The sequence below is a fragment of the Camellia sinensis genome, chromosome 14, assembly GCF_055761805.1.
Source record: "Camellia sinensis isolate YWXY chromosome 14, ASM5576180v1, whole genome shotgun sequence".
In the NCBI taxonomy this organism is placed as follows: Eukaryota; Viridiplantae; Streptophyta; class Magnoliopsida; order Ericales; family Theaceae; genus Camellia; species Camellia sinensis.
The window spans coordinates 17,987,674-18,008,778 of NC_138974.1; the positions used below are offsets into that span (position 1 = coordinate 17,987,674).

At 27.5% G+C, this 21,105-nt stretch overlaps 1 pseudogene across 1 annotated transcript; it reads left to right on the forward strand.

Annotated features, from left to right (window-relative positions):
* The first annotated feature begins 16,051 nt into the window (after window positions 1-16,051).
* On the forward strand, window positions 16,052-21,053 carry LOC145807964 (urease accessory protein F pseudogene; annotated as a pseudogene). Its single transcript, XR_014351413.1, has 3 exons — window positions 16,052-16,206; window positions 17,884-18,005; window positions 20,021-21,053. The product of XR_014351413.1 is annotated as an urease accessory protein F pseudogene (transcript).
* Window positions 21,054-21,105: the final 52 nt, after the last annotated feature.

A 21,105-nucleotide genomic window follows, 5' to 3' on the forward strand; every position in this document is an offset into this window, starting at 1 on the left:
AATAGCATATTTTATTTTTTGTGGCTAAAATAACCAAAAAAAACCTGCAAACCCACTTGCCAAAGGCATGATTTGAGTTAGGTGCAATTTATCTTCTAACATTTAAAAATAATCACGTAACCCTATGTGATTTCTAAATTAATGCGCACATGTGAAATTGACTTATATACCCTTATTCTTATCTTTTCATTTGAACTAAACCTATATAAAATATATATATATATATTGTTCACAATTCACAAAGTTCTATAGAGAGAGAGAGAGAGAAAAGAGCAACAATAACGAGGGGCCCATAACCAACGAACCTCAACAATCAATTCTTTGCTATAGACATGTGGTTATCAATTCTAGAGAGAGCCCTAACCAAACCCACTTCTAAAAAAAAAAGGTGTTGTTTGGTTTATTTTTCAGAAAAAATTTTAAGAAAAATTCTTTATAAATAAATTTTTAAGAGTAATCAAACTAAACAAATTTTTTTAAAAAAAAATCTCTAAATTTTATTTGGTTATCTATTTTTCAAAATCACTCTTTCTCTCATACATATCAAATCAATCACTTTTTTTAAAACTCTCTTTCCAAAATAATTTTTTAAAATTATTTATGAAAAAAGGCAAATCAAACAAGTTTTCGTACATTTTATTTCAAAAATTACTCTACAAACACAAATCAAACACACCTAAAATATTTATATAACAAAGAAATAGATATACATTAGGGATGGCAATTTGAAACTAGCCCGACGAGGACCCGACCCCCCGGCCCCAAATGGGACGGTTTTTCCCTGAAAAAAACTCCCCACGGGCCGGGGATGGTATTAAAAAATAAAGCTCCGATCATTTTCAGGGCGGGGACGGGGATAGATTCCCCCAGCCCCGGCCCCGGCCCGAGTAATTCCCGTATATATCCCCGAATATATATTCCGCATATATATATGTTTAGGTTACTTTTAGACTCATTTCATTTGAGCCTCCCCCACTCACACTCTCTCTTTTCTCGACCACTCTCTCTCTGCTGCGATGCTTACGGTGATGGTTTCGGCATCGGCCGCTCCTCCTCTCTCCCTCACGGCGTCACTCCTCCCTCACGGCATCACAGCGGCGGCTCCTCCTCCTCTCTCCCTCACGGCGGCTCCTCCTCCTCCCCTCTCTCTCTCTCTCTCTCTCTCTCTCTCTCTCTTTCTCGCTTTGTTTTTTGATTTTGTTCTTCAGATCTGGAAGTTCTGGTCACCGGTGTCAAGATCCGAGTTAATGAGTGAAAAGACGAATCTGGGTGTGTTGTTGATGATCCTCAGATCTGGAGCTGAATATATATGTTAAATCTATTGTTGTTATTAAATTCATTGTTAAATCTGCTGTTGTTGAATTCGTTGTTGAATCTGTTGTGTTGTTGTTCATGAGTATTAAATTTGTTGTTAAATTTGTTATTGAATATATGATCTGAAGCTCTGTTTTTTTTTTTTTTTGGCCGGGGACTCTTCAGGATCGGGGAAACCCAATCCCCGTTAGGGACGGGGTCGGGGGCGGTAACAAGTTCCCCGTCAGGGATCGGGGCTGGGGACGAGAGAATTTTTACCGTCGGGGATCAGGGACGGGAAAGGTGATCCTCGACTCCGTCCCGCTCTATTGCCATTCCTAATATATATAAACATATGTATATATATATATATATGCAGAAGAGGAGAAATTTCACGTGGGTGGTGAAGTGGGTTTCTTGAATTTCTTGCATTCAACAAGTGTTTTTTGGTTAGAATAAACTAGGGGTGGGAGAGAGAAATTGAAAGTATTGCTGGTCTAGTTTACTTGAATGCATAACTGTGAAGCCCTAGACAATCAATCATCGTTAATCAATTAACACCAATCAATCACCCCAATCAATCCGCCATTCTTAAAACTGACAACTAAATACAGATTAATTAGGGTAATCCGTACGATGCACGAAAAAATAAATTATATATATTTTGTGTGATATATAAATTATTCTAATCTTAAATTATATTTTAATAGCAGCAAGTCATGATGTTAGGCCATCTTGATTGATGTTAATAATAATTAATCTACAAAATTTCACAATAAAAATTTGATATACATAAAAAATTGTTAATTATAAAGATTGTTAGGATAATAGTATTACAATCACTTGCTAACATAAATAATTTGTATCAAACTATAGTGTCATGCAAAAAAAAAAAAAAAAAACCAAAACAAAACAAAACAAAAACAAAGCATTAAAAGAAATAAATTATATAAATTATCATAAATTTACTTATTTTAAATCAATGATTTATATTATTATTGTGGGACCAAATTATGAATAAATCTCAACTTTTAATTATAATTTGTAAGTAATCATTCTCCATAACTTGAAAAATACTTGCATAGTTTTTAAAATATTTTTAAAAAAAAATCAAGATAAGAATTTTGTAGGACTATAAAAATTATATAAGAAAATAGTTTAATCCATTTTATTTATAAAAAAAAAATGATGACAAATTATTTGAATTGTATTTGAAGAAATATAACAAATGATAGCTTTAATCATTATATACCAAAAAAAAAAAATTTATATAGGTTACTCAACAACAAAATGGTCGAATATAACTAAAGTCATGGACATTGAATTAAATCATATGGGCTCTAAATTGATAATATAATCTAATAAATCAACTAATAATAAAAGAGAGATATCAACAAATATGTAGTATTTCTCTACCATCTTTGTATTATATTCATTAATTTCATATATCATATGAAAGTTTTACTTGTCTCAATCTTTCAATAAAATAAGCACCAAGAAAACAAATTTGATAAGAAATTAGTTCTAAACTTTATTATTAAAAAAATAGAAATTTCAAAGAGAAAATGTAGAGATGGGATTGAAAAAATACTATAACAAATGACAATCTTATAAAAAAAATAAAAAGAAAGAAAAAGAAAAAACACATAGCAATGATCTAATGTAAACTATTTTTAAAAATTAAAAGAAAGAATATCAAATTATTACATTGGATAAATATAGTGACGGAAAATAATTTTGTGAAATTTTTATATTGCCTTCTCCTATACAGCTTTCATTATTTAATTATTAACACTCTTCTTATTCATAGCCAACCATTCTTTTTTTATATATATCTTTATCACTTGGTAGATAATAACAAATAATAATAATTATGAGGATTAGGTTAAGAGGAGATAAGAAGTTATAGATAAGAGTATTTCATAAGATAAAAAATTCAAAATAAAAAAAGATAATATGTGATAAGAGGAGAAAAAAATATAAGTAAACCAAAATAAAGATTTAGATAGATATGTTTTTGATAGATATGGATTAACAAATCATATATTTATCTAAATTTTATTATTTTAATTTTTTTTTGTAAATCAATTAGTTAATCTTTATCTTTATCTGTAGACCATGAAATTAATTTTTATAAATTATTTATCAATTCTTATATGTTTATTTATCTATAAGTCATGAAATTATTATTTTTCAAATAATTTTTAAAATTTTATCTTTATCTAAATGTCATGAAATAAATTTCCATAAATTATTTATGATTTTTTATATGTTTATTTATAATGAAATTAATTAAAGTACAAAGTGAAGGGCAAAAAACATGAGTAATTTTTTTTTAAATCAATTTTTTAACCTTTATTTTTATCAGTAGGCCATGAAATTAATTTTTATAAATTATTTATCAATTTTTATATGCTTATTTATGGGAAGAAATTTTAAATTATCTATAAGTTATGAAATTAAGTATTTAATTTTTATCTTTATCTGTATACCATGAAATTAATTTTCATAAATTATTTATCAGTTTTTATATGTTTATCTATATGGAGGAATTTTGAAATTCAAATCTTTATCCATAAGCCATGAAATTAATTTTCATTTTAATTAATCAAACAAATAGAAAATGGAGGAAAATAGAAAACACGAAAGACAATAAAAAAGGGTTGCCACGTAAGAAAGAGATAATTTTAAAATTATGAGAATTTAGGAATGAATATTTACAGATTTTTGACAAAACCACTACATTTGATTATATAGATAGTATAGATATATAGTATAGATAGATAGATGCATATATATCTATATATATACTAAAATAAAAATACAAATACAAATTATATATATGCATTTATAAGTTTAGCCCAAGAATATCTATATCTATACTTCTATCAATATCTATCTATATTATCTATATAATCAAATGTAGTTATTTTGTCAAAAGCTTTTAAATATTTATCTCTAAATTCTCATAATTTTAAAACACGCTCTTTCCAATCTTCTTTGATTGCCTTTCGTGTTTTTTATTTTTCTTCATTTTTTATTTGTTTGATTAATTAAAATTAAAATTAATTTCATTATTTATGGATAAATATTTGAATTTCAAAATTCGTCCATATAGATAAACATATAAAAACTGAAAATTAATTTTATAATCTACAAATAAAGATAAAAAATAAACAATTATTTTAAAAAAATTAATTTCATAACTTATAAATAATTTAAAATTTCTTCCCATAAATAAACAAATAAAAGTTGATAAATAACTTATAAAAATTAATTTCATGGCTTACAAATAAAGATAAAGATTAAATAATTGATTTTTTATATAAAAAAAAAAAACAAACGTACTCTCTTCCCCCCCCCCTCATTTCATGCTTTAATTAATTTCATTATAGACAAACATATAAAAATTTATTTCATGACCTATAGATAAAAATAAAAATTTTAAAAATTATTTAAAAATAATAATTTCATGACTTATAGATAAATAAACATATAAAAATTGATAAATAATTTATAAAGATTAATTTCATGGCCTACAGATAAAGATAAAGATTATATGATTGATTTTCAAAAAATTAAAATTATAAAATTTAGATAAAGATATGATTTGTTAATCTATATATCTATCAAAAACATATATATCTAAATCTTTATTTTGATTTACTCTTTTTTTTTTTCTCCTATTACATATTATCTTTTTTTTATTTTAAATTTTTTATCTTATGAAATGCTCTTATCTATAACTTCTTATCTCCTATTATATTCTTAACATTCTCTTGATAATTTTTATTATTTGTTATCACCTACCAAATGATAAAGATTATAAAATAAAATAAATATTTATTCCTAAATTCTAATAATTTTAAAACACTTTCTTTCTTACGTGACAACCTTCTTTGATTGCTTTTCATGTTTTCTATTTTTCTTCATTTTTTATTAGTTTGATTAATTAAAATTAAAATTAATTTCATTATTTATGGATAAAGATTTGAATTTCAAAATTTGTCCATATAGATAAACATATAAAAACTGAAAATTAATTTTATAATCTACAAATAAAGATAAAAAATAAACAATTAATTTAAAAAAATTAATTTCATAACTTATAGATAATTTAAAATTTCTTCCCATAAATAAACAAATAAAAGTTGAAAAATAACTTATAAAAATTAATTTCATGGCTTATAAATAAAGATAAAGATTAAATAATTGATTTTTTTTTTTTAAAAAAACAAAAGTACTCTCTCCCCCCCCCTCATTTCATACTTTAATTAATTTCATTATAGATAAACATATAAGAATTCATAAATAATTTATGAAAATTTATTTCATGACCTATAGATAAAGATAAATTTTTTTTAAATTATTTAAAAATAATAATTTCATTACTTATAGATAAATAAGCATATACAAATTGATAAATAATTTATAAAGAATTAATTTCATGGCCTACAGATAAAGATAAAGATTAAATAATTGATTTTAAAAAATTAAAATAATAAAATTTAGATAAAGATTTGAATTTCAAAATTTGTCCATATAGATAAACATATAAAAACTGAAAATTAATTTTATAATCTACAGATAAAGATAAAAAATAAACAATTAATTTAAAAAAATTAATTTCATAACTTATAAATAATTTAAAATTTCTTCCCATAAATAAACAAATAAAAGTTGATAAATAACTTATAAAAATTAATTTCATGGCTTACAAATAAAGATAAAGATTAAATAATTGATTTTTTTTTAAAAAAAACAAAATTACTCTCTTTTTTTCCCCCTCATTTCACACTTTAATTAATTTCATTATAGATAAACATATAAAAATTCATAAATAATTTATGAAAATTTATTTCATGACCTATAGATAAAGATAAAAATTTTAAAAATTATTTAAAAATAATAATTTCATGACTTATAGATAAATAAACATATAAAAATTGATAAATAATTTATAAAGATTAATTTCATGGCCTACAGATAAAGATAAAGACTATATAATTGATTTTCAAAAAATTAAAATAATAAAATTTAGATAAAAATATGATTTGTTAATCTATATATCTATCAAAAACATATATATCTAAAGCTTTATTTTGATTTACTCATTTTTTTTCTCCTATTACATATTATCTTTTTTTATTTTAAATTTTTTATCATATGAAATGCTCTTATCTATAACTTCTTATCTCCTATTAAATTCTTAGCATTCTCTTGATAATTTTTATTATTCGTTATTATCTACCAAATGATAAAGATTATAAAATAAAATAAATATTTATTCCTAAATTCTCATAATTTTAAAACACTCTCTTTCCTACGTGGCAACCTTCTTTGATTGCTTTTTATGTTTCTATTTTTCTTCATTTTTTATTAGTTTGATTAATTAAAATTAAAATTAATTTCATTATTTATGGATAAAGATTTAAATTTCAAAATTCGTCCATATAGATAAACATATAAAAACTGAAAATTAATTTTATAATCTACAGATAAAGATAAAAAATAAACAATTAATTTTAAAAAATTAATTTCATAACTTATAGATAATTTAAAATTTCTTCCCATAAATAAACAAATAAAAGTTGATAAATAACTTATAAAAATTAATTTCATGGCTTACAAATAAAGATAAAGATTAAATAATTAATTTGTTTTAAAAAAAAAAAAACAAAAGTACTCTCTTTCCCCTCCCCCCCCCTCATTTCTTACTTTAATTAATTTCATTATAGATAAACATATAAAAATTCATAAATAATTTATGAAAATTTATTTCATGACGTATAGATAAAGATAAAGATAAAAATTTTAAAATTTATTTAAAAATAATAATTTCATTACTTATAGATAAATAAACATATAAAAATTGATAAATAATTTATAAAGATTAATTTCATGGCCTACAAATAAAGATAAAGATTAAATAATTGATTTTCAAAAAATTAAAATAATAAAATTTAGATAAAGATTTGAATTTCAAAATTCGTCCATATAGATAAACATATAAACTCTGAAAATTAATTTTATAATCTACAGATAAAGATAAAAAATAAACAATTAATTTAAAAAAATTAATTTCATAACTTATAGATAATTTAAAATTTCTTCCCATAAATAAACAAATAAAAGTTGATAAATAACTTATAAAAATTAATTTCATGGCTTACAAATAAAGATAAAGATTAAATAATTGATTTTTTTTTTAAAAAAAACAAAATTACTCTCTTTTTTTTCCCCTCATTTCATACATTAATTAATTTCATTATAGATAAACATATAAAAATTCATAAATAATTTATGAAAAATTATTTCATGACCTATAGATAAAGATAAAAATTTTAAAAATTATTTAAAAATAATAATTTCATGACTTATAGATAAATAAACATATAAAAATTGATAAATAATTTATAAAGATTAATTTCATGGCCTACAGATAAAGATAAAGACTATATAATTGATTTTCAAAAAATTAAAATAATAAAATTTAGATGAAGATATGATTTGTTAATCAATATATCTATCAAAAACATATATATCTAAATCTTTATTTTGATTTACTCTTTTTTTTTTCTCCTATTACATATTATCTTTTTTTATTTTAAATTTTTTATCTTATGAAATGCTCTTATCTATAACTTCTTATCTCTTATTAAATTCTTAACCTTCTCTTGATAATTTTTATTATTCGTTATTATCTACCAAATGATAAAGATTATAAAATAAAATAAATATTTATTCCTAAATTCTCATAATTTTAAAACACTCTCTTTCCTACGTGGCAACCTTCTTTGTTTGCTTTTCATGTTTTCTATTTTTCTTCATTTTTTATTAGTTTGATTAATTATAATTAAAATTAAAATTAATTTCATTATTTATGGATAAATATTTGAATTTCAAAATTCGTCCATATAGATAAACATATAAAAACTAAAAATTAATTTTATAATTTACAGATAAAGATAAAAAATAAACAATTAATTTAAAAAAATTAATTTCATAGCTTGTAGATAATTTAAAATTTCTTCCCATAAATAAACAAATAAAAGTTGATAAATAACTTATAAAAATTAATTTCATGGCTTACAAATAAATATGAAGATTAAATAATTGATTTTTTTTATAAAAAAAACAAAAGTACTCTCTTCCCCCCCCCCCCCCAATTTCATGCTTTAATTAATTTCATTATAGATAAACATATAAAAATTCATAAATAATTTATGAAAATTTATTTCATGAACTATAGATAAAGATAAAAATTTTAAAAATTATTTAAAAATAATAATTTCATGACATATAGATAAATAAACATATAAAAATTGATAAATAATTTATAAAGATTAATTTCATGGCCTACAGATAAAGATAAAGATTAAATAATTGATTTTCAAAAAATTAAAATAATAAAATTTAGATAAAAATATGATTTGTTAATCTATATATCTATCAAAAACATATATATCTAAATCTTTATTTTGATTTACTCTTTTTTTTTCTCCTATCACATATTATCTTTTTTTATTTTAAATTTTTTATCTTATGAAATGCTCTTATCTATAACTTCTTATCTCCTATTAAATTCTTAACCTTCTCTTGATAATTTTTATTATTCGTTATTATCTACCAAATGATAAAGATTATAAAATAAAATAAAAAATTATCGCTTTGAATGAGAATAGTATTAATAATGAAATAATAAATGTTACATGGGAGAAGGTAGCACAAAAATCTCATAAAATTAATTTTCTTCACTATATTTATAAAAGGTAATAATTTGAGATTCTTTCTATTAGTTATTAAAAATAATTTGCATTAGATCATTATTATGTTTTTTTTTTAATTTTTTTATAAGGCTGTCATTCGTTATAGTGTTTCTTCAATCACATCTCTAAATTCTCTCTCTGAAATTTTTGTTTTTTCAATAATTAAATTTAGAATCAATTTCTTATCAAATTTGTTTTCTTGATCCTTATTTTATTGAAGGATCGAGACGGATAAAACTTTCATATAATATATGAAATTAATGAATATAATATAAAAATGATAGGGAAGTACTACATATTTGTCAATATATCTATGTTATTATTAGTTGATTTGCTAGATTACACCATCAATTTAGAGCCCATATGATTTAATTCAATATTCATGACTCTATTTGTATTTGATCATTTTTTCGTTGAGTAACCGATATAATTTTTTTTTTTTTGGTATATAATGATTAAAGCTATCATTTGTTATATTTTTTCAAGTACAATTTAAATATTTTTTTATCATTTTTTTTATAAATAAAATGGATTAAAACTATTCTCTTATATAATTTTTATAATACTATGACATTCTTATCTTGATTAATTTTTTTTAAATGACGTAAGAACTGTGCAAGTATTATTCAAACTATGGAGAATGATTTATACTTTGATATGATATGAGTGTGTCATTGATAGAGGAAATCAAAGATCGAGAGTTACTAATATAATCAATTAATGATTTGTTTAAGAAGTTCTTTTTATAAGCAAGGCAACAAACTTAGATTAAATTTTTTAAAAAACTACTTATAAATTATAATTAAAAGTTGATATTTATTTATAATTTGATCCCACAATAATAATATACACCATTGATTTAAAAGTCCAAGTAAATTTATGATAACTTTTCCGAGTTTACAGAATTTCTCTCTTTTAATGTTTTGTTTAGTTTGATATAAGTTATTTATGTTATTAAGTGATTGTGATACTATTATTCTCAACAATTTTTATAATTAATAATTTCTTATGCATATCAAATTTTATTATAAAATTTTGTGAGTTAATTATTGTTAACATCTACCTAGATGGCTTAATATTATAGCTTGTCATTATTAAGATATGATTTAAGATTAAGATGATTTATTTATCACATAAAATATATATAGTCTATTTTTTCGTGTATCGCACAGGTTACCGCTAGTATATATATATAGAGGAAAGGGACGTTGGTATGGGAAGGTAAGGGGGATTGAATAGAGAGAGAAATAGTAGAGAAAAAGAAAGAAGCAACAAAGAATGATATTTTTTTGTAAATTTGAAAGTAAATGAAGGGTAATTTAGTCATAAAAATTCACCCTAACCTTGGTTAGAATTTTTTGTGAAACTAACGGAAAGTACCCCAACCTTTGTGTGTGCGCATCGGATTCTAATAACATTACAATCCTTGTTTTCTTTCAATTCAAATCTAAATGGCTAGGGTTTATACAATACCAACCTCAGCAAAATTGGTGAACTTGGGATCTTTGCTCACAACCAACCGATGAACCTACAAATAGGGGTGTGCGCGGTGTGCGTCGGTGCGGTTTGAGAGAAAAATAGAAACCGTATGGCGGGTGGCGGATTGATAAAAGTGTCACTAGAATTTGCCATTTTCCTTATCAAAAACCGGCGGTTCAGTTGGCAAATAATGGCGGATTTGCCTTGGCGGTTCGGGCGGATTGGCGGTTTATAAAAAATATAATTCAAATTACAAAACTTAAATCAAAGAGTAAAAAAAAGACGAGAGACATCATGATGTTAAGCATCTTGTGAAGCTTTCTTCTGATGCAGCAAGTGTAGCAACAACATGATAATATCAACGACTATGCCATCAGTTTATTACAAGTATCTGTGGAAGCTGCAATGATCAAATACAATACATAAAATTTCCCTCGAGCATTAATGTAATACTATATTCTAAGGTATAGAACAACAAGCAAACTTAAGTAAAAAAGAATTTTTAGAATCCTATAAAACATGATTTAATAGCGGTGCGGGTCGGTGCGGTTTGGAAGAAAAATAGAAACCGGCGGATTGATAAAAATGTCACTAGAATTTGCTATTTTTCTTACCAAAAACCGGCGGTTCGATTGACAAATAATAATGAATTTGCCTTGGCGGTGCGGTTCGGTGCGGTTTTGGCGGTTTCTGCGGTTTTGACGGTATTATGCACATCCCTACCTACAAACAAGGTAACAAAATTCAAAACCATCAATTCTTTGACCAAGAAACAAGAATATACTAAAGAAAACAAAATCAAAACACGAATTTACCTCGTATTCGACTCGTGCTTCTCGGATTCCTCGGGAGGAATGTAATACTTGGCGAGATGAGTCTACCCTTGCCTGTTCTGGAGCAGTATGAACCAGATCTGCCAATCACGAACCAACAATTTTGTTTTTTTTTTGGGGTAAACAATGATACATCTATCTAAAATTAGAGGCCTCGAATGATTTATTAAATTTTTTATCAAACTTCTTATATAGGTGTGGGATCCACACATATGTGAATTTGTGTGAATTTTACACCTATGTAAAAAGTTTGATAAAAAATTTAATAAAGTATTTGGGGTCTATAGCATTTTCTAAACTAGAGGCCTAAACCCCCCCTCCCAAAAAAGAAAAAAGAAAAAAAACACACAAAAGGCCTAAACATCACATCAAATGTGTTTCGCACACACATTAGAGCTCACAAATTAGAGCTCCAAAACATTTTTGTTTGGATAAATTACAAACACACCTCTGGCGTTTACTTAAATTATAAATTATCCATGTGATTCTAAAAATTACATTATGCCCTTTCAAATTTCTAATTTTATAACAAATAGGCCTTTTTATTAATAAATCATCAAGTTAGTTAATAATTTTTAATAATGTTAAAATTTTATTTCAATTAATGATTTAGATAATTTTATTATTGTATAGGTTAACAGTTAAAATTTTCACTTTTTCAATTAAGTCTATTAAATAAAAAATTCTGACAATGAGGTATTTGTAATTTTCTAAACTACAAGGGACAATTCTTATTTTAAGCAAATCCCAGGAGTATATTTGTAATTTGTCTTTTTTTTTTAAATTTTCATTTCATTTTTCCCGATAACCCAACAGAAAATTTGTTGAAAAATTAGAAGAAAAAAAAAGGTAATCGAAAGTACTATTTTTGGGAAGAAATCAACCAAAAATTCAAGAATCTACGACAATGGGGCGCAATGGAGATGAACAATGATTGATTTCGAATAGCTGCGAATTTGTGAGGAGGCGACAGAGAAAGACTCGTGATTCGTTGGATGTGTTTTTCACACGTTCTGTATTTTGGTGTCTGGTTTAATCAATCTACGGTAAGGGTGCAACTCCGGCGGATTCGGTCGGGTTGAGGGTCTGCTCAAGCCCGACCCGAATTGTATTTGGCAGTACCCAAGCCCGACCATGAACCCGAGCATTGCTGCCCAAGCCCGGCCCAAGCTTTGTATTTTGAACTCGGGTTAGCCCGAATTGCCCGAGTCCAGAAACCTGTAGGTAGATTTGTTTTGAAACCTGTAGGTAGAATTGAGAATTAACAAAGAATTGAGAATTATTCAAAGTTATTTTCTGGTCACCAAAAAATAAAAAATAAAAATTAAGACTAACTCTTTTACTTAATTTATATATATTATATAATTTATTAAATTATATAATATATTAAATTCAATTCGGGTTCGGGTTCGGGTTCGGGTTCGGGTTCGGGTTCGGGTTGCTCGGGTTGGCCATTGGTTCTGCCCAAGCCCGGCTCGAATTACAATTCGGGCATCAAAAATCTGTCCAGGCCCGTCCAGATTACAAAATATAGTTGCCCAAGCCCTAAAAAAACTCGGGCTGGGCTCGAGTTGCTCAGGTTGAGCCCGCCTGAGTTGCACCCCTAATCTACGGGTCAATTATTTTTAAAAAGTAAAAAAAAAAAAAACTAAAACTAAAATATAAGAAAAATTATTAAAAATAAAAGAAAATTTTAATAAAATAAATTAGTGTGCTTGGTTTCAATTTTTTGGATTCAATTTTTTTTTAAATTAAATTATTTGTTTTTGTGTTTTTTTAATTTTTAGTGAATATTTTTAAAATTTTAAGTAATTTTTTATTTTTTAGATGCACCTTACTTAAATGTATCTAAAAATAAAATATTTGTAAAAAAATAGGAGATTTGTTTTAAGGTCCCTAGTATTAAGATTTTATAATATGAAGGATACTCAATATTTTCATAATGTTTAAAGTCTCCCAACATTGATCCACAGAAAATTCGATCCAGAGAATTTCTCTATATTTTGACCAATTTTCTCTGGTTTGCTCATAATTTTTTGTGTGTTTTTTTATCAAACCTGAGAAAATTGAACAACCACCATTTTCATTTTGATCAATTTTCTCCGAACTGTAAGACATACAGACTACAACAAACTAGAGAAAATTCAACAATCATTATTTTCATTTTGACCAATTTTCTCTGGACGGTAAGACATTCAGACAACATCAAACCAGAGAAAATTGAACAACCACTATTTTCATTTTGACCAATTTTCTCTGGACAGTAAGACATTCAGACAACATCAAACCAGAGAAAATTGAACAACCACTATTTTCATTTTGACCAATTTTCTCTGAACTATAAGACATTTGGACAGCAACAAACCAAAGAAAATTAAACAACCACTATTTTCACCAATTTTCTCTGGACTATAAGACATTCGAACAACAGGTGCGCCAATGTTGATCGAAACAATCTTGCTTCCAGTGTACGCATCAAATTTTGCACATACAAATAGAGCAAATAAGAGTTACCTCGTCACTGAAAGTATTATCGTAGAGTAACAAAAATACACACAGTGGCCAAAATTCAGAGAAAATACACGCAGTGAACAACCAGAGAAAATTCATACAGTAGCAAAAATACATAAAAAATTCACGCAGTGGCCAAATCCAGAGAAAATTTACACAGTGGCCAAACCAATAGAAAATATTATTATTATTATTATTATTATTATTATTATTATTGTTATTATTATTATTATTATTATTATTATTATTATTATTATTATTATTATTATTATTATTGTCAATTACTAGACACAAAATTAATCACCAATCATACCCAATTCCCTAAATTTTCACAGATATAGAATTTCATCAAAGTTATAGATCTTCTTTAATTGGAAGCCATAAGATTAGCTAAACCTTGACATCAACAAATCGTAAATCTTGCATCACAGGTTATAAATCACAAGATACATATGTATGTGGTGTACGAGTGGTATAGAAATTATATATATATAGAGGGAGAGAGGGAGAGAGAGACAGGAAGAGAGAGAGAGAGAGAGAGAAATGAACTCGCCTTAGAATGAGGAGGAAAATGGCCGATCAACATTCGGATCGCCTTGACTTTGAAGATTGCAAAGAAATGAACTCACCCTAGAATGAGGAGGAAACTAGCCAATCAGCATTCGAATCGCCTGATTTTGAAGATCGCAGAAAAAGAAAGTAAAATTTCTTTATGATATATTGGTGTAATATGTAGGATTGAAGGACCTTAGACATCATAAAATAATATTGTGGATATTTTTCATTACTAAAAGTGGGAGAGGGATCTTAGACTAATTTTTCCTAAGAAGATAAGTTGATAGAATTAAGGAATAAGCAAGAAATTATCAAATTTTATGTACTTAAAGTAGATTGAACATACAAAATGACAATAATAAATTGGGTAAATTACACTGACACCCCCTGAGATTTATGTTTATTACAATTCTCCCATTCACATTTGGAAAATTACACTGACCCCCTTTGTTAGTGTAATTATTTGACGGTGTCAATTTTTAAGTTAAAATGACATATTTACCCTTAACCTTTACATATACTTTAAAGGATAAATTACATTGACACCCTCTGAGATTTCAATTTAATACGAATCACCCTTGACATTTAAAAAAAAAAACTAATTTAATAAAAATAAATATGAAGAAATATCTTTAATTTGTAAAAAATTATTTCTAACCTCTCGAAAGATAAAAATTATATAAAAATGATAATTATTTTTTATTTTTTATTTCTTAACCAAATTAATTTTTTATTTTAATTTTTTTTTTCTAAAAATCAAACCATACATAACCTAAGAATCTTTTGATAAATCATTTCTTACGTTGGTAACTTATTTAATTATTTGTTAATTTTACAACATTTTTACCATCTGAAGCCTGCTTGGTAACCATTTCGTTTTTAGTTTTCAATTTATATTTACAAAAATTTTAAAAACTGTCATAAAAACTTATTTGATAATTTTTTTTGTTTATAAATGGTTGTCTCAGTTTGTAAATTTGAGAAAAAAATATAAATTCAAAAAATGAGTTTACGTTGGTTTTTAATCACAGATTAAAAAATTTGACTAACAAATTTTGTTTTCAATATTTTTTTTTCAACTAATACTAACCGAGAGGGCAATTGGTAATACTACTTTAAACCTTGAGGAGGGGATTGTAATTTTAAAATGTGAGGGGTGTCAATGTAATTTATCCATTGAGGGTAAAATTGGTATATAAAAAAATTAAATTGCTGACATCAACAAAATCTGTTAGTTGACTTAATAGTCAACTAAATGAGGGAACAATCTGTAATGAAATTTTAAATTTCATAGAAGGGATGTAATTTTCAAAAAGTGAGGAGGAAATTGTAATAAACATAAATATCAGGGTGTGTCAATGTAATTTATCCTATTAAATTTAAATAAAATAAAATTGGGCTATAAATATATTTTGTGTAAATTTATATTGAATTTAATAATTAAAATATTATTTTTTTCTCCAGTTTTACCCAATAAGAATAGACAATTAATTTAGGTTAAAAAAATTTAAATTTAAATTAATAAAATTAAAATTTTAATATTTATTTTGTTACAAATGTGTGTGAGATTTTTTTACATAATTTCCTCTTTCTTTTTCATTTTTCACCAAATTACTCTATTAAAACAATCAAACAAACAAACAAACAGGCAGACATGCCCTAAAATCCAGCTACTGTACCGATGGTTTTCCGAAAGTTCAAAAATTGGACCGTTGGCCGAAGCAATCCTATCGATCATCTGTAAACTTCGCCGCCGTGCAGATCAGGTTTGTCTTTTCCTTCTGTCTCACGAACCCTAATCTTGAAGCTATCAATTGTGTTGTTACTCATTAAAATCTTGTTCTAGTTACAATTTTCAGTTTTCCAGAGATTGTTTGGATTATATGTCATTGGTTGGGAAACAATACTAAGATTTCTATTATAAACCCTTCTCAGTTGTGGACCCAGAAATTTCTGTTGTTGCTTTTTTTTATTTTATTTTATGTATTTATTTATTTATTTATTTTTGGGGGGAGGGGGGGTTAAAAATGCCGTGTGTAAAAAAATAAAAAATTAAAATTTATGTTGGAAAAATAAATAAATAAAACGGGTTTGAACATTGTAGCAAAATAAATCCTGATTTTTTAATTTTATCAATTTAATCCCTAATTTTTTAATTGTTTTTAATTTTGTTGGAAAAAGTGTATTTTAGTTACAAAATTCAATGGAAATTGGTATTTTGGACATTTTCTGTGCACCTCCATTAAGTTTAATGACTAAAATAAACTTTTTTTTGTGGCAATTTTACTTAACCAAAATAAGCAGATGATTTAGATTAAAACCACATAAAAAATTAATGTTTAAATTGATAAAATTAAAATCTCAACTTACCAAAAAAAATAAATAAAATAAATCTCAGGTTTATTTTGTTACAAGGTTCATACCCAGTATGTAACTTCAAATTTATTGTCAACAATGAACGTTTGTGCCATTTTTTCTTGTAATAAAAACATTTTGGTGCTGTTTGGTAACCGTTTACAATTTACTTGTTTTTGTTTATTGAAAAAGTTGGACATGTTTATTTTTATGTTTATTTTTGAAAAAATAAAACAAAAAACATATTTGGTATCCACATGTGTTTTAAAAATCTATTTTGAAAATAAGTGAGAAGTTGTCTGCTGTCAGTGGTAGTTGCCAGTGGGAGGTGGTGGTTTGAGGTTATTGTCGGCTGGAGGTGGTGGTTGGAGTTGATTTTCAATGACTAAAGGTGGTTGCCGACGGCCAAAGGTGGTTATTGGTCGCCAGAGGTGGTTGCCGAAGGTCACTAGTGATAGTGGTTGGAGGAAGTCACTGGCGATAGTGGTTGGGGATGGGGATGGCTGGTGATGGTAATGAGCGGTGGTTGGTGGTTGGAGGGAGTGGGAGAGGAAAGAAGAAATGAAAATATACATTCTAAATAAATGAACCCAACTTTAGTTTTTTTGGTTACAAAAATTTCGAAATTTTATGAATTGCTTACAATGTTTTGAAAACGAAAATAGACACCAAAAAGTATTTGTTTATAGTTTTTAAATTTTTTATGAACATAAACATAAAACTGTAATTATGATAGTTACCAAACACGACCTCTACTTTTGGTTTGAATTTCCAGGATTTTCAGATCTTATGTTCTATTTGAGGTAATTAACTAAAGAAATCATAACCCTATCAGTTTGTGCTGTAACTCATTGCTCTAGTGTTCAAGACTATTCTATAAACCGTTCCTAGTTGCCATTTCTAATTAGTTTTGTGGATGTTATAGTTAAATTGTTGGATTACTGCTATTTTAATGATGTTAGTTAAAAAGAATCATTTTTTTTTTTTGAATTTTTATTTTTATTTTTATTACTTTCTTTTACTTTTGGGGAAAATATGAAAATGCACACTTTTCAGATACCATTTAAGCCCCCACTATCACTTTGCAGTCCTTTTCTGAGACGAGCGTACAACGCCAACTGCAACCGCAGCAATCAATCGTTCACTTCCACAACTCCTAAACTACTGCCCTGCACATGAGGCTACTCTGTACTGCTTTTGCGACAACCAGGTATGCCTCCCTTCCACCCCTTGTTTTTCTTTTCTTTTCTTTTTTAACATAAGATGGTCTGTTGGGCTTCTTTTTTTTTTTCTTTTTCTTTTTCTTTTTTTCTTTTGTTTTCCCTTTATTTATGTTTTATACGAATCAATTCTCAATCTGTAACCATAACTGTGCCATGATTGTAATTTTTGATTGAGTTTAAATTATTTATGTCTGTGTCGTAAATTCTTGGTTTACGGTTAACCAATAAAAGAATGCCACAGCAGCTAATTCATGGGCTACATAAAAAAGCACTATATACCCTGTTTCTCTCCCTTACCCTGTCTTCCTTCCTATCTGGTTTCCTTCACTATAGACCCGCTCCCCCAGTAAACCCCTCTCCCTCATCCAGCTACTGAAACTGAATTTCTCCTTTGGGCCTCCAAGAGATCCATACGTGAATGTCAGGATGGTGATATCTCTGTTGTTTGTCCATGAATACAGATACTTTGATCTGCAATATACAAAGAAATAGGTAGAGACCAACTATTTGGTGTTATCAAATATTTGAAAGATCAATAGGAGATCATGTCCTTCCCATCTGAAGTTTCACATGTCCAACAACCACCACAAAAACATAGTTCCACATGTCCAACAACCACCACAAAAACATAGTACCATGAGTAAAATGTTGGTACTGGGTAGGACATAGACGTAGGCAGGTTTGGTTGCTGGTGCCTTTTTGTTTGATGTAGTTGGTTTGGTTGGAGAGGAATCGATGTACATTTCAAGAGATTTATCATGATGTGTCGTGGCTTGAGAATCGGTTGTTAGTTACTTTTTATAATTGATTGGAGAGAAGGGTGGATCAGGATTTGTTTGCTTTTTAGAATTTTTGGGTGATGTTATTGGGTAGGCATGTTAGTTTCTTTTTGAGCTTTTGCATTCTTGTATTCTTTGCATCGCCTTGATGCTCTTTCAATAAAGGTTTCTTATTTATCCACTAAAAAAACAAAAAACAAAAAAATGTTGGTATCGGGAAGAGGAAGTGAGGTGATGGTGGTTGATGGAAGGGGCTAGGAAGGGGGAGGAAATGGTGGTGGGAGACGGTGGCGGTGGTCAGTGGTTGGGATTGGAGAAAGAGGAAAGGGAGGCAGGGAGGCAAAGAAACATGGGAGAAGGGAAAGGAGAGGAGGTGGTCAAATGAGGGAAGATATATGTAGGTGGGTGAAAAGTTCTTGGTGAGTTTCATCAACTGACCAATGTGGCACTTTATGATTTGCTACCCATAAACATGTGACTTTACGGGAAAGCCATGAGGAAGTTAAATCTTTTTTATTTTAAAAAAGAACAAAGGAACGAATAGTCACCCTCTCTCTAATCTCCCATTCTCTCTAATTGAGCTCAAATTTTTTGGATTTACTTAACAAAAAAGAAAAGATGCTGATGCATATGTTTGAGGCGCACAACTGTTACCTTAGTTTTCGGCATGTTTCTGATTACTTAACCTCGTTTTCCATGTTGTGTACATGACAAAAAAAGAAAAAAAAAGAAAAAGAAAAGAGAGGAAGAGAGTTAAAAAAGAAGAAGAAGAAGTTGTGTGCCACATATATCAAGCAGTTAGGGTTTTTTGCTTTAATAATTGCTCATTAAACGACGTTAGGATGATAGCCATTGTTCTTGGAACGGTTCATTTGTCTGAACATAGGTGCAATTCTATTTAAGTGAAACTTTAAAATGTGGTGAAGAGGATAAGGAAACAAAAGTTGCTAGTTAGTCTAAATAAATTCAGTCTGGTTAACTTTTTGTTTCCTTTGATTTAAACTTTTATTTTGAATTGCTATTATTCTTAAATTTAGAAGGATGTGGATTTTTTTTTTATGAAAATGGTAGGAGAAGATGATAAATATATACTTCTTCATAATTACAAGTGAACTATATTAGAATCCTCAAACCATTTTATTATGCATCACATCATATTCCAATGATGCTTTTATTTTCCACCTGTTTGAAATGTTTGGTTGGGCTTGTTTTGTACATGCCAGAGTACTTGCATTCTCCAATGGAGACTAGGACGGACATAAACGTGACCAACAAATCCGCATCTTTTGGCTCTCTTCTTCAGTGGAGCCAATGGCAATTGCTGGATTCTATTCTCCCAACAGGTGGCTTTGCTCATTCTTTCGGTCTCGAGGCAGCAGTTCAAGCTCGTATAGTCTCTGGTCCCGAAGATCTACGTACTTACGTGATCCACTTGTTGGAAAATACAGGTAGCCTTCTTCTTCCATTCATTTATTCTGGAACCATCTCTCCCGATATGCAAACCTGGCATAGACTAGACAAAATATTGGAAGCGACACTGACAAATGAAGTGGGTCGTAAGGCATCGATTTCACAAGGATCGGCACTTTTGAGAGTGGCTTCGGCTGTATTTTCAGAAATCCCGTCTCTGAAGATAATGAGAGAAACATCTTTAGCTACTGGCAGTGTTGCTTTCCACCACGCTCCCATTTTTGGGCTCATATGTGGACTTCTTGGATTTGATTGTGAAATTTCCCAAAAGGCTTACATGTTTATAACGATGAGAGATATAATCTCTGCTGCCACTAGGCTAAATTTGGTTGGCCCGTTAGGTGCAGCCGTATTGCAGCATCAGATTGCCCTTGTCGCGGAAGATTTGTCAAACAAATGGATGAACCGTAAGGTTGAGGACGCGTGTCAAACGGCCCCTTTACTTGATACAGTGCAGGGTTGCCATGGATACTTATTTTCTAGGTTGTTCAGTTCTTGAATGGCTGGAATAAGGTGTATGAACAATTTTCATGGTCTAAGAGCTACTGCTAGCGCCCTCTTGGATTCAAAGCAAATCGTTTTGAGTTTTAGCCTAAACCAATAGAAGATTTGTTGAACAAATGATGAATATTTTCTTAGCATCTCAAATATCTGATTACTTTGGTTGATTTGATTTTGTTATGTAACAAAAAGATACTCAGAAGCATGTTGTTGTTTTCTCTCACATATGCGCATATACACAATTTGATGGTTGAAAATTGATATGAAAAGCTTCATATTTTATAATGGTGATTTTATTTGGAATATATCTTCGTGATTTCTTTTGTGGCGAAGATTT